At 35.6% G+C, this 16,463-nt stretch overlaps 1 protein-coding gene across 3 annotated transcripts in view; it reads right to left on the reverse strand.

Annotated features, from left to right (window-relative positions):
- Positions 1-16,463, reverse strand: part of LOC141405664 (uncharacterized) — a 309,097-nt gene that overhangs the window by 280,752 nt on the left and 11,882 nt on the right. The gene's annotated exons all lie outside the window — the stretch shown is intronic.

Here is a 16,463-nt window from a genome sequence, read left to right on the forward strand (position 1 = left end):
TTCAAAATAAAAACGACAATAATAAATAACAATTCTATCAAAAAGGATCCAATGCATGACAGAACTACCAGGTCGTGGTATCACACCAGCTGATCGAATATGAAAAGTCAAATCCCTTTATAAAAAAATATTTTTGTTGTAATTTCCCCAACAACATAAAGGAAGTTTTGACATAACATACTCAAAATTTTACGATGCCACTACCTGGGTAATTGTGCCATGATCCCATCATCCCATTTAAGAAACATTTAAAATGACAAAAAACCGGATTCCAAATGGGATGATAACAATAAAATACGAGAATTAGGACAGTGTCAAATAAAACAATAATTTTAAGTAATTTAGGTTGTGTGTATGTAGAGAAAATAAAAAAAAAAACAATTTATTAAGGGTTAAAGACGACAATTGTCTTCATAACACATGTGTTTTATTTTTATTGTTGTAGACATTTTCATCCCATTTAAGAAACATTTAAAATCGATGAACAAGTGAATAGAGACGGTGTAAGTCTGGTGTTGCTTCTCTCCTCTATACAAATATGTACTGTGTTATACCCTCAGAGAAATTTTATTGAATTGTAACTGTGTAATTACTAAGACTCCTCCTTTGTACATGAGGATATGACATGCTTTAAACTCTACTCTGTATGTCTGTACTACCTCCCCAGTGGTGTTAGGGAGACAGACCTTAAAATGTAAACAAATGACAAAAGGAGTCAGCCAGCTAGCCAGCCCTTTTTGTAAAAGGAAACAAATGACTATCAGAAGAGCAGAAAGCAACAATGTATCACAATGAAAACACAAGAACATTGTTTGTAATTGTTGCCTTACTTCAATGCCCTTATCTTTACAGAAGACACTATTGGTCTGTTCCTTTACTTTTGAAAATGGTAAAACCGGCAAAAGTAGTAAAATTTATAAACTGTTCCTGAGTTGTATGGTGTCCGAAGTAAAGGAACGCTTTTCGAGTAAAAAATGGTAAAACTTGAAGATTTTTGGACGTAAAGGAACAAAGCTTATGTGTGTGTGCCAAAAGAGTAGCCTTTAATACAGGGATGTTCAAAAAAATTTTTTTTGAAGTAAATGTGAGGGACTATTTTCATTTTTAACGTAAAATATCTTACATAAATAATGAGAGTTAAAAGTAAATTTTTTGTGACAAAAACATAAGGAGTTACTAGGCGTTTACACCAGACAGTTTGTCTTCAAATACAACTCTGATTTTCTAACACATCATTTTTTCACAGACAGTCGGGTTAACAAATTTTTGGCATTTTTGTGAAAAAGAAGTGAGATGATAATTCAAATGTGCTGAAGACAAAAGAATATGTACAAAAAGAAAATATGTCAATGGAAAATGAAAAGAAATCGATGATTTTCATTAATAATTTTACAACTGTTTTTGCAGTTGTCTGGACGCCTACGTCACACAGACAAGTTTTGGGTTTTTGACAATCAATACATGAACTCAACTGTCCTGTCATGTGTAAACGCAGGGTTAGGCGTCACTGCTACAAGTAACAACATGTCTTCTTCTTCTCTGTCTGTGCCCTGTTTAAATATTGTCAAGTGGTATCAGTCAGCAATGTTTACAAATAGTTTTGCAGTGAGAGTGAGATCCAGTAGATAGCAGCTCTATGTCCGTCCGCCTGTTTCTTTAGGGAGCCAAAACAAACACGAAATCAACAACAAAAGAGTTTATTAAAATGTAATTTGATATTTTTTGACGAAACAAAATACAAATGGCAAATATGGGATAAAATTGAACCCCTATAAGTGCTGGAATAGGGAAAAATATGTAAACAAATGGGAGGGAGATAGGGAGAGAGTGTGTGTGATATATGCGGGTATAACACATATCCTAAAAATAGACTTGTCAATTTTGTTTGGAGTAAAAAAAGAAGAAAAAATTGGAGAATTTGTTGAAATTGAATTATTTTCTTGAAGATATTAAAAAATGATGAAATATGTATGGCTGATTTTTTGTCAATTATTATAGAATTTTATTTATTTAATTACACAGTACAACAAAATTGACCTTTTTTTAAATTACAAGAAACCCCGCACAGATTATAAAAGAGGACCGAAAAAAAGAAGACACGTGTATCGGCGTTTTGAAAGTTTACGTCGGGAAGTAACCTAAATAGGCGTGGCAAGTTCCGCCCATTTCTACAGGTTTTAAAATATTCGACATCAGATTCCTTGGAATCCTTGCATTTTAGGTATAAAGTGTCTTTGGCAATATTACTGATAACAATGCGGGATATCTTTTTATGAAAAAAATTAACCCTCATGCGAGTCATTTAACGGCTCTTTTTGGTCCCTTTTTTCAAAAACGTTTAAAAAATCGTTTAAAATGTTATCGTATCAGATCAAACTATTCTACAAAATTATTTGTCATAAAATTTTACTATAGGTCCCCGAATACACCAAAACTCTAAATCGTACCTAAACGCCAGGAATCTTCCAAAAGTATCGTAAAATCACGTTTTAGGGTTCATATTGTACTTTATCTGAGTTTAATACGTTTTGTCCCGCAAAACTTCATTCTAGATAGAAGACGTCAAAGACAAAAATATTCTCCATCAAATTTCAATATAAGTCGCCGAATAAATGAAATATGTATTTGCAATATATATCAAGAAAATATATACATGCATCAAATTTGCCAACAAAATACCCTAATATTTTTTGAATAAATTTGTATTGTTCTTTTTTCGAGTTGATCCATGAAAGTAACATGAAATGTAGTTTTAGACGAAAGGTGTTAAAAGAAGAAATGTTCTATACAAAATTTCACTGTAAGTCCCAGAACAAACCAGATATCTAAGTAAAATACTTTGTTAAGAAAATGACGTTACAAAATTAGATATTATAGGTAGAAATTATTTGTTAAACTTTCAGAATCTTAATTAAAATTTATTCCATACTAAGTCAAAATCTCCTAAAATGCTTCACACTTTGGGGATTGTGTCAAAAGAAGGAATGTTTCAAATTAAATTTCATTATGAGTCTCTAAACAAAAGAAATTTGTAGCTATAATATTTAACATCTCTAGAAGCTTTCGCTTTTTATATATGATTTAGGACCATATTCTACCGTTTTTATTCACATTTTCGTTATCTGCGGTCACAAAATATATTTTATTGATGTTTTTCATAATAAATTCTTTCAGAAGATTACAGTGCTGCTCAAAACATTTGCAACTGGAATGGCTAGTTCATATTTTATGTAGTTCTGAGGTAGTTTGTGGATTTGAAATGCAAATATTTTTGTAGATTGATTGTTTATTGGATCCTTTTTAAAGATTTAAAAATTAATTTGCAAAATTGCACTTATTTTACAAAAAATATACAAAACAATGCTCGAACTCACTTTTGGTTCTGCTCAAAACATTTGCAACTGAGAAAATTTGATTCAAAATCAGAAAAAAGTATTTTTGTTTTGATAATCAGGGCAATCATGAATATTTCCCTCGGAATTTTCCGCACGGAAAATAATTTTAAAAAGTGAAATTCTTTTAAAATCAATATTTTAAAACATTGGAAACTACTGAAGTCACTTAATTATGCAATATTCTCGCTGAATCGACAAAAAATATTCTTCTTTTAGACAAAAATATGGAAATAATAAAAATGCTGAAATTGAGGAAAGGGAAAAAATTCCTCACGGAAGTTTTATTCATGATTGCCCTGAATATATTGTGAATTAAACATTTTATTTATTATCTGGAGACATCGTAAAGTAAACCAGTTAACTAAATAAATTAATATATCCTTTGGAGTCCTGTGCTCTAAGGATAATTGTTAAATACCAAGGTTTTATTCGATATTTAATAGTCTAGAGTCCAGATTAGAGTCCCGGAACCTCCCATATGAATTACGATTACTATAGCTGATTGGGTCCGATAAGAACTTAAGCATATGTTCAAAAAATTACTAGTTCTACGTGGTTATATATACGTTTAGAAGCGGTATTATGCTAAAACAGTCTGTTATACGAAAATTCTGGAGTGTTCATGTTGAGATTTTGACATGCTGCCTGTCCGGTTAGTTTTTGGATCTGATAAATATATCGACCTCATGTTTCCTGTACCACCTTCTACATTTTGTGTCAACTTTTTCGTATAAGGGGACAAATTCTATTATCTTTCGTTCTGGTGATCATTCAATTTTTTTAAAGTCATATAACTTAAATATTGATTTATATAAAGGAGAAGTACTCGGTTTCACTACTCCAAAACAATAACCACACATTTTTGCATAATTTCTATGAAAAATTCCATTTTTCCTGGAAATTACTGGTTTCCCAAAATTTTTCTATTTTGGTATACCGGTGTCCTTGGTATGTATCGGAGGTGTTTGTATAGATTTATCGGTGTCAAGTCTTTTTTAAAAAACTGTTAATGACCTCTGAGAGATCTGCTTAATAATTCGTATAACTACTTGATCATTCCCTGTAGCAGATGTTGTTGTCCTTGCATCTCCTTCCCATCTTATGGCGATTTTAGTTCTTTTTACACGGTATCCAGCTCTGTTTTAGACATTGTGATGTTCCTATGTTGATTTTTGGACCTCGTTGGATCCACAATTTTCAAAAATTACCATTTTAGCAAAGCGTTGATAAAAATTGCTGGTCATAATTTGAGTTTTTCTTAAAAAATTATACATGTCTAGTATTCGGCATACTTGTCTATCAAAAGTAAATATATGTGGGATAAAATGTACTCCTCATGAAAGCTTTTTACCCCCCTTCTTCTGATTAAAAACCATTTGATGCCAATCAATACAAAAAAACTCGTCAAAAACTAACTAATAGATATTCGTACCACGGAGTTGCAAATGTTTTGAGCAGGCTAAACACATGCCTCCGATATTTCACACATTTTCCAATAATAATCATTATTAAATCTTGAAAATAAGGCCAATAAAAAATCAAATAACAAAAATAAACATATTTCAAAACTCAAATGTCCAGAAAAATAGACTGAATGTGATATAGGCATCTGAGTTGCAAATGTTTTGAGCAGCACTGTATGTGTGCTCGATTCAAACTATTTTTGAAATATTGTTTTTTTTTTTCAAAATAGTCAGTCTTAATCCCATTGTTTTTGTTTTAATAATTTAAAACAACTAGTTTATTAGTGGAAAAGATTTGGCATTGTTCGCCAAGGGGTAAGGCAGGGAATACTATAGTTTCGATCCACGCCACTGGATCTCATCAGTTCCCTTGTTTCTTGTTTGTGGATATTCTCCACTGAAGTTATTTTTCAATAACTTCTTCAACAACAAACTGTTTATACCCAAACATCAATCGTCAGCTCGAAGTATAAAGGTAAGCAAAGAAAAAAGTTCAATGAGAAGTTTTTCCTTGGCAACCTCACACAACTCCGATGAAAGTGTCTGCGAAAACAATTCAAACCTCTACCACTTGTATGTATCGTCGAATTTCAACGAATGCACACACCAACATTTGGTTGGTCTGCTTTACAGCAAAAACAAAACACGTCGTGCCAGTGTCTTCAATTAGAAACATTGTGGCGTTTTTTTTATTGGGATAGCGTTTGCAATTTTGTTTTTTTTTTCAAAATAGTCTGGCCAAATCTTTTCCACTAATAAACTAGATGTTTTAAAATATTAAAACAACAACAATGGGATTAAGCAGACTATTTTGAAAAAAAAAAAAACAAAATTGCAAACGCTATCCCAATAAAAAAACGCCACAATGTTTCTTTTTGAAATATCTATGGTGAATATATAGAGGGAACATATTGATAACCCAGATCGGACTTTGAAAAATTACGTATTTTAGTACTATAAACTAAAATAACGTCATCAGGATAAGTCATAGGTTCCTAATATTGTATGTGAAAATGCGGGGATAGTCTACGGCTATTCTTCAGTGAATATATCTAACATATGAGTCCTAACATCCATGATTTTGGCATGGTCCTAAATACTATAATGATGTCAGCTACTCCTGCTCTGACAAAATTGACTGAAGAATGGAAATAATATGCACCCTTAAAATCCACAAATACGCCAAAGACCTATTTGACACTCAGACTATTCTGAACATGCATCCGCGCTTCTATCGTAAATCTACTCACGATAAAACCGAACTGAGGCGGACACAAAACCTCGCCGATCATGCGACTTAAAATACTTCCAATAAAATAACTTGAGCGGAGAACAAACTCATGACACCTGATTTCAGACAACATAGCGTGCAAGCTGTCCCAAAAAAGAAAGTCTAATGTGCCCTTAACGTCCACATAATGCCAAGCACATATTTGACACTTATCCTGCTCCGACTATACTGCATATGCAAATATGCGTCCAACGTACCTCTAACCTCGAAAAAATCTAACTGATGAGGAGACAAACCCTCCCTATAGCAATCCTTATGACATGCCATCACAATCTGCTCCAGCACACTTTGACAAGCACAGGGAGAAGGTTTATGCCCCAAAACGAAAGAGGCACTGAATTCCATGACACAAACTCTTCTTCCTCTTCCTTGAGCTGAGAAAAAATTCCTGACATCTGATTTCAGACAACTTAGTGAGCACGCTATGCCAAGAAAGAAAGTCAAATGCACTTTTAACGCCCAACAAAATGCCGAGGTAATATTTGGCACCTAAACCGCACAGATTACACTATGCAACACTGAAAATGCAAACAACTTCTAATACGCATTTATTGAAAGTACATATTTGGACTACAAAAACACTAGTAGGGTTTTGTTCTGTCAGATCCAGTTCGGATTTTATGGCCTCATCTAAACAGGGCTAAATCTACACTTTTTTGCATTTATCAGGCCTTTATCCCAGAAACGAATAGGAATTTGGCCTTGCTGTCTTTAGCAATATTGTAGCCCTAAACTAGTAGAACTTATCTTTTGAAAAAAACCACATAAGAAAAACTCCATATAGGGCATCAAAATCTATAAAATATAGAAAATTTTACATAATTGCTTAAATTCTGGTCATTATCGGCTAAACTATTGGGAGTTGAACCAAGTAATCTTTTGCAAAAATCTTCCAAATAAAGTTCTCAACAATTCTTTAGCACAGTTTGAAACTCTTCAGCGGTATTTTGCATCAAACACGTATTTCAAACACAGTTCACACCAACAGTTTATTCTCACATTTCGGATTTCACTACGTTATTGACATTTTTATTAAACCGTCGTTGCAAAATGTACTGAAAACAAGCGCATAGAGGCATTTTACAACAATGACATGTTCTGAAGAGTTTTGTATTACATTCCAGGGAATATTTTTCCAAAAAAAAAATATTCAGAAAAAAATAACGGTTTTGGAGATACGATGCGAAATGTATAAAAATTGTGGTATTTTTGCATATATTTTGAAATTTGAGGCAATAAATGTAGTTTTTCGAGTTCATTATTTCTCCAAATATTGTATTCTTGTCCTTATCTACAAATTTGCTTCAGAGGTCAGAAGAAGATTCGTATTGGTTTCAAAGATATAGCCCCGAATTTCTTTAAAAACTCAATATTTAACAATGTTTAGATGGGGCCATAAAATCCGAGCTGGATCTGACACAACAAAACCCAACTAGGGTTTCTCGTCATTTGGGTCTGTACTTTCAAAAAATTCTCAGTTCGAATTGTTTGCGCAAGATCACCTTAAAACTGTTGCACAGTGTTATTTATTGTCTCACTAGTAGTGAAGATGTTTAACTGTAGGTAAGGTATAACTGGTGATCACGAAATAAATTTCACTTCTATCTCCCCAAAAAATGACCCTAATTGTGGAATGAAACTGTATAATAATTTTGACTCTAACAATTTTACGCCAAAATAGTACAATATTGCCCCAATAATAAAATGAAAAAATTGGCCCAGTTTGGTGTAATTTTGTCTCATGAAGTTTTACCCTAAATTAAAAAATGCAATTTTACCCCAAAAATTTTATAATAATATCGTTTAAATTTTTTCTGCAGTAAGATCAAAAAAGTGTTGGAACAAATTGATTATACCAACAGCTCGCAGAAAAATCTGAAATTTTTACCACAGGTAGATCTTCTCGTCCCAATTACAAAAATATAAAGCTATTCGGGGGGAAGTCAATACTTCCCGAGATATGGCCCTTTGAAGTTCCGGAAATTCCTTTGTTTATAACTTCGTCATTTTTGAACGGATAATGACAAAAGGTCTGTCTGGTTACCCTAAAACTTGTAACAATTTGTACAAATTGTTGCTGGAAGTCTGTTAACACAAAAAGCCAGCAAAAGAGAGCGAATTGAGTGAGATATTTTGACAGTTCTTTTAGTGAGAGTTTGCAAATTTTTGCTGGACAAATTTCTTTTAGCAAGCACTTGTAACTCTTCCTCTTCCTGAAAACAATCAATCAGCTGTTTTTAATTATTTGGTGATTTATGTTTGTGAAAATTAAAAACAATTTTTTTTTTAAATTTTGCCTGTTAAGGCGAAGATCATTTTTTAATGATTTTTTATTAATTTTCTCGTTTAGAGTTAAGCCTGATGATCGAAAATTTTTGCAACTGAAAAAGGAAAGCCAAGGACTCGAACCCACACAGTCACCAAATTTTGTGACCTGGTTTCGCTGTTAGTTGAGCAGCTCTTCAGACGTATCGACTGTGGAATGGCTTCTCAGTCCTAGAACTTTTCTTTTTTTTAATGCAAATGTGTTTTTATGTATTGAAATGTATTTTGAAAAATCGCGCGTTTTTTACAAAAATATTTTCAAAATTTTAGAAAATACAAAGTTTTTCTAAAAAATTGCAAATAATTTTATAAAACCGAAAAGCGCCGCAGGCGAAAATATGTTTGAACAAAATCCCATGATTTTTTACAAAAATATTTTCACAATTTTAGAAAATGGAAAGTTTTTCTAAAAAATTGCAAATAATAATTTTATAAAACCGAAAAACGCCGCAGGCGATTTTTTACAAAAATATTTTTATTGCTTAAGAAAATACAGAGCTTTTGTAAAAAATGCAAACACAAAAAAATTTCTCGATATAAATTTTTTGAACTTAAATAATTAATATACTCGTATATACGAAATGTCTTCGTCGAATACCGTAGTCTGGTAAAATTTATAGACTGTTCCAGTACTGCAAGAATCTACTAATTTTTACTATTTTTTTCGATAACATAAAGGAAAAAATGTTATCGTAGTAAAAAGTAGTAGCTTCTTGCAGGTTCTGGAACAGAGCATTAATCGAACTGCTACTGACAAATTCAGATATAATTTTATTTTTAAATAAGTTTATGAAATCTGGAACATTTTACAATAAGAAATTTCTACTAAAATTTCCAAACATGTTATAAGATTTTTATTTTGGTTAAAAATGATCTTTAAAATTAAAGTCATTTGTAATAGTTTTAAAAATTAATTACTTAAAAGTGTGTATTAAAAGAAGCGAACATGCTCAGAATGAAGGCCAATGGCATCATTAACAAATGGAAACTATTTCGAGTACTTAAGAAAATAACTCAAACTCATATTTTGTAACATTTTGTAATTACCCTAGCCCGACCTGAGGCAATTTTTAAGTAAATCTTTTAATTTTCAATATGGGTGTTATTTCATGGGGCCTTATTTCTGTACGCCAATTTTCCGAGTTTATTTTTAATTTCAATCTGTCATAACTCGTAAAAAAGAATGTAATTTGTTTGTCAGCTATGGTGTTTTGTATATTTTATTATGCAAATTTAGTGGCCATTATCTTAACGAAGTGGATATTTTTTGTCATTGGATTATCCATTTTAAATTTTTTTTCGTGGTGTTTTGTGACCTCACCTGCATGTCAATGAGCCATCAACACCATCATTATCATACTCTTATTCCCTTATCTAAAAACATTTTCATTTACAATTTGTGTTTCTAAATTTAGAATAAAATCCAGCCATTTGGCATGAGTCAATGTCAATTTCCATTAAACTGAAAGTGCAATTAAAGTGACTATTTTTGACGAAATAATGATGGAAGAAAAAAATACGAATTTCGTTTTCCTGCAAATCATGGCAATAACCGCTAAAATGGCTAGAATCATGTTAATGTTTTTGCATGTTTTTTTTGATAAGAGGTCAATGTTTTGTTACTTCTTCCCTGGCCATTAGGAACCATTAGGAATAAGAAAAGAATTAAGAAAAAGAAATAACTCATGTTGGCCATATATCTTTTTGTCATTTCGCCCATCTGATGCTAATTTCTGTTTTCTGCTAAATTCTGTTTTATTAGATTCTGCCACTATTTTTATGTTTGTTTTACATACAGCTGATTAAGACATTTTAATTAGCAAAACAATAGACTGAATTTTAAGGTGTCGCATATCGTGACAAAAGAATTTTTAACAAACGACAGTTTTCAATAAATATTTAAAAAAAACAATAGAAAGAGGTTTGGCAAAAGAAATTGTAATAAAAATAACTTCACCCCAAAAAAACACACTTCTTTTGCTTTAGAAAATGTTAATGAACTTTTAAAGTGGCCACTCAAAACAAAGAGAGAGAAAAAACGATTTCCTGTTTTTGAAAAAAAAAAATATTGGAAATGTTGTTAAACCATTGCAGCGTTTAGCACCATACAATTTAATACAATATCTAAAGTTCCGAAAAAAAGTGGAAAAGGTTAACAACATCTTGAGAAATCTATGTGGAATGGAGGAGGAGAAGAAAAATCTTCAAAAAATACCCCTAAGGGGTTTCTGCTTACACAAATAAATCATTTGATGCTCATGCGGTAAACTTGTTACAAGATTTTCAATTTGTTTAAGGGGCATTTCCTCCATCGATTAAAAGCACTCCTCAAGCTGCTTTAAACGTCATCCTGGATCTCCAACCTCTGGACATCCTAATTCAGCTTCAGGCGGCGAGAACTGCTTTTAGACTCCTAAAACTAGTTGATAGTCGACTTGAGTTAGGAGACAATGGTTGCGTAAGCAATTATATGCCTACCTCATTCAAGTTTGACTCCTCAACTGTTATCTTCTCAAGCAGAGACGCATGGTCTGAGTGCGTATCTCCTCTGGACGGTCTGGCAATTTACACAGACGGGTCCAAGATGGAAGAAGGTACTGGCGCTGGCGTCTACTGCGAGAATCCACTAATTAAAAACTCATATAAGCTTGACGATAATTGTAGTGTTTTTCAGGCGGAGATTCTTGCTATCAAGAAAGCAGTTGAATTGGTGAAATGGCTTGAAGGCAGTCTTACAGGACCGTTGACTATATATGTCGATAGTCAAGCGGCCCTCAAGGCTCTCAAGTCACGGACTATAAATTCAAGAGCTATTCTTGATTGTAGGAGAGCTCTGCAGGATATACACGATATCGTAAAGCTATGTTGGGTTCCGGGTCATAGCAACATTATGGGAAACGATGTAGCAGATGAACTGGCTCGAGGTGGCTCTAGGTCTATCGACTTATCAGTTGATGAAATCGTCCGGCCACCGATGTAGTGGGCACTACACCGGCATACTTCGGGAGATCTTCAATGAGAAAGCACATCAAAGATGGATATTGGAACCTGGTTGTAGGGTATCCAAGGCAATCTGGCCTGTGGTTTCTCGTCGAAGGACGGCTTCCCTCCTCTCACTTGATAAGTTAGGGATGGAAATCGCGGTGGGGCTTATAACAGGTCACTGCTAGAGTTGTGTAGTTCCTGAACGAACTAGTTCCAAGAAACTATTCCGAACAAGGAACTATTGGAACTATATCCGGCTCTTTCATTTATATAGTTCCATTAGTTCATATAGTTCCAGCCGTACATATAATTCTTTTCACTTGTATAATTATTATTTTTATTTAATTCAACACTCACATCGATCTTTCACGCTCGGTTCCTTCATCATTCAGATTCGGCCACATTGTTAAATAAACGTAAATCACATCCTCGTTACATCGCTGCAATTTATTTATGTTAATGTCAATTCATCCACCGAAAGATGAAAACACAAAGAAAGAGAAAGATTCGTTCAACTACTTCACTCTCGGAACTATTTGGAACGAAGGAAATAGAAAGAACGCTGAAAGAGAAGGATTCATTGAACTATATCGCTCTCGGAACTATTTGGAACTATGGAACTCTATATTAAAGAACTAGTTCCTTTCCCCAAAAGGAACTAGAAAGATCGATCCGCTCCAGGAACTAGATTGCCCAACTCTAGTCACTGCAGAGTGAGGTCCCTAACTTCAAAATGGTACGACAGTAGCATTGACTACTGCAGATTATGTGAAGATGAGGAGGAGATAGAGACTGTCGAACATCTGCTTTGTAGGTGTCCCATGTTGCAAACAAGGAGATACCGTACACTAGGCAGATATGAGATAGACACTCTAACCTTCCTGTCTAACATAGATCCCATCGTCCTACTCAACTTTGCCAGCATGGCTTGGCAAAGGTCCTTAACAACCCTTAATAATCAGACTGTTTTCACTTTTACAGACAATTCCTTGGCGTCAATCTCTACATCTCGCTCCAGTACGAACGTAGGTGGCATCATGAATAAACTCTTACGATCCTTCTGACCATACCAGCAACAGCTGTCAACATATCCTTCAAGCGATCAAGATGTGGCAGAAAATTCATCCTCTCGGCCATAGTTATGCTCAGGTACTAGACTAACATACCGTATGCCACGTTCAGAAACTAGAAGTTGGGGGGGGGACGACTATGACTCAACCTGTCTTTCAGCAGCATTAGCACCGTCTTGCCACTCGCCACCTCAATGCCCAATCGATCACTTCAGATCCCCACGATATCCATGTTCCAGAACGGGACGTTACAGGACATCAGCATACGAACTGATCTTAACATTGGTCGCGAACTCTCGCAGCAGAGAATCCATCATGAGTTTCTAAATAAATTGATCTCATGACGCAAGAACTTCTTTATCTAAATTAACTTGACCAGAGAACAAATTTCTGCCGCATGATCTCAGACAACTTAGCGAGCACACTATCACAAGAAAGGAAATCAAAGTGTCCCTTAACGTCCACAAATACGACAAGGACATATTTGGCACTTGACCTGCTCAGATTATTCTGCACACGCATCCACTGTCTACCATACCTGTAAGCTCGATAAAACCGAACGGCATTTCTGACGAACTTATGAGGAGACAAACCCCCGCAATAGCACTCCTTCAGCCTTCCCACCATAATCTTCTCCAGTAAATTTTTTCAAACACATAGAGAAGATTTATGTCCCAAAACGAACGAGGCAACCACTACACATCTCACTGGATTCCATGACAAAGCCGCCTATTCGACTAAAATAACATGACCAGAGAAAAAGCTTTTGACAACTGATCTCAGGCAACTAAGCGAGCACGCTATCCCAAGAAAGAAAGTAAAATGCTACCTTAACGTCCACAAATATACCAAAGTCATATTTGGCACATAACCCGCCAGATTATTCTGCACATGCAGATCTTCCACCTTCAATCATGATAAGCAGATCATCAACATACGCACAGATCTTAAAATTGGTGGCTAACTTCCGCAGCAGAAACCCCATAATTTGGTTCCATATAAATTGACCACAGATAGATCCCTGACAGCGGCTTCACTGCACATCTACCCAGACCTTCTCATGACACAAGGCCTTCTTCCTATAAAATAGCTTGAAAGAGAACAAACGCCCGATACCTGATCTCAGACAACTTAGCGAGCACGCTACTCCATGAATGGAAATAAAATGCGCCCTTAAAGGCCTGGGTACATAAGCTGCTTTGCCTGGTTGCCTTGCTTTCCTGCTTCATTTCTGACATAATAAAAATAAAAGAATAAAGAAGGCCGAGGAAATTTCGAACTGGGTTGCCCTTTTCTTTTTTATTCTTTTATCAGAAGTAAGCAAGGTAAGCAGGCAAGGCAGCTTATGTACGCAGGCCTTAACATCCACATATATGCCAACGATATATTTAGCACTTGATCGACTAAGACTATTCTGCACATACATACATTCACGCGTCCGTCGTAAACCTACTCTCGAAAAACCCGAACTTATGCGGAGACAACCCCTCACCGATCAGTCGACTTAGGCAGCTCTACAACTCGAGCCACAGGCATGATTTTCAAGATGGTTTTCTACATAACGTCGATTGATCGATTCAATGAATTGTTCTATTATTATACGGAGAGTGTTTTTCTGGTGTGGATACCACCGTCCTGCAAGTGTAAGCACACCCGCCTTGCACACCGTATGCGTCATGAGGTTCCAAATAAATCGAGCACAGATTTATCCCTAAGGGCAACCTCGCTCCATGTTTGCCCAGACCGTTTTACTGCATCCCACTAAAATAACTTGACCAGGGAATGAACTTCTGCCACATGTTCTCAGACAACTTAGCGAGCACGCTATTACAAGAAAGGAAATCAAATGCACCCTTAAAATCCACAAATATGTCAAAGAGATATTTAGCACTTGATCGACTAAGATTATTCTGCACATACATTCACGCCGTCGTAAACCTACTCTCGAAAAAACCGAACTTATGCGGACACAAACTCTCACCGATCAGTCGACATAAGCAGCTCTCTAACTCGAGCCACAGGCATGACTTTCCAGATGGATTTATACATACCGTCGATTGATCGATTCAATGAATTGTTCAATTATTATACGGAGAGTGTTTGTCTGGTGTGGATACCACCGTCCTGCAATTGTAAACACTCCCGCCTTGCACACCGCATGCGTCATGAGGTTCCAAATAAATTGAGCACAGATTTATCCCTAAGGGCAGCCTCGCTCCACATTTGCCCATAACGTTTTACTGCATCCCACTAAAATAACTTGACCAGAGAATGAACTTCTGCCACCCGTTCTCAGACAACTTAGCGAGCACGCTATTACAAGGAAGGAAATCAAATGCACCCTTAAAATCCACAAATATGCCAAAGAGATATTTTGCACTTGACCCTAAGGCGGATACAAAACCTTGCCGATCAGGCGACTTAAAATACTTCCAATAAAATAACTTGAGTGGAGAACAAACTCCTGACACCTGATCTCAGACAACATAGCGAGCACGCTGTCCCAAAAAAAGAAAGTCTAATGTGCCCTTAACGTCCACATAAATGCCAAGCACATATTTGACACTTATCCTGCTCCGACTATACTGCACATGCAAATATGCGTCCACCGTACCTCTAACCTCGAAAAAATCTAACTGATGAGGAGACAAACCCTCCTTATAGCAATCCTTATGCCATGCCATCACAATCTTCTCCAGCACACTGAATCCCATGACACAAGCCCTTCTTCCTCTAAAGTGCTGAGAAAAAATTCCTGACATCTGATCTCAGACAACTTAGTGAGCACGCTATGCCAAGAAAGAAAGTCAAATGCACTCTTAACGTCCACTAAAATGTCGGAGGGAAGTACCCATGAGGAATACAACCACTATGAACGGACTCAATATATTCAGGCATGACTTCCCAAATGGTCGATTGATCGATTCAAATAATTGTTCAATGATTATACGGGGATCGTTTGTCTGGTGAAATGGTATGCACACCCACCGTGGCAAAATATACCACTTAGTGTAATGTTGGCGAGATTTTTTTAGATGTTCCGGCCATGAAATAACTCCAGCCAGTTTCCAAGCATGCGGGAAGTACCCATGACGAATGCAACCACTAAGAACGGAATCAATATATTCAGGCATGACTTTCCAAATGGTTGATTGATCGATTCAAATAATTGTTCAATGATTACACAGAGAGCGTTTTTCTGGTAAAATGGTATGCATCGGAGTGAACTCATTGATATGAAAGAAGTCTCCCTTGTCTTTTCGGCGATGTGTGTGGAAACATATGTATGTATGTTTGTCACTCAGACTATTCTGAACGTGCATCCGCGCTTCTATCGAAAATCTACTCACGATAAAACCGAACTGAGGCGGACACAAAACCTCGCCGATCAGGCGACTTAAAATACTTCCAATAAAATAACTTGAGCGGAGAACAAACTTCTGGCACCTGATCTCAGACAACATAGCGAGCAGCTGTACCAAAAACGAAAGTCTAATGTGCCCTTAACGTCACAAAAATGCCAAGGACATATTTGACACTTATCCTGCTCCGACTATACTGCACATGCAAATATGCGTCCACCGTACCTCCAACCATATCATTGAGCTAATATCCCAGCAAACCAAATGTCGGATGTCCGACAAGTCTGAACAATTTCGGAAGCAACGTCGTTCAGATTTCGTTCGGATTTCTAAACGATTTTTCGGTGCGGAAATAGTTCAGATTTTGTACCGATTTCGTTCCGATTTCGGAGCGAATGTCGGAAAGAAATTTCCTTTCCGAATTTCCCAAGTATTTTCTTCAGACTTCGTTACGAAATCGGATCGAAATCGATACGATGTCGCTCCGATATTTCGTTCCGAAATTATGTCAACCACTTCATACAACTTTCGTTAAGATATCACAACAACCACCTTTTGTATATATCTAACAA

Source organism: Musca autumnalis, unplaced genomic scaffold (genome assembly GCF_047663935.1).
Source record: "Musca autumnalis isolate F117 unplaced genomic scaffold, ASM4766393v1 scaffold_5, whole genome shotgun sequence".
NCBI lineage: Eukaryota > Metazoa > Arthropoda > Insecta > Diptera > Muscidae > Musca > Musca autumnalis.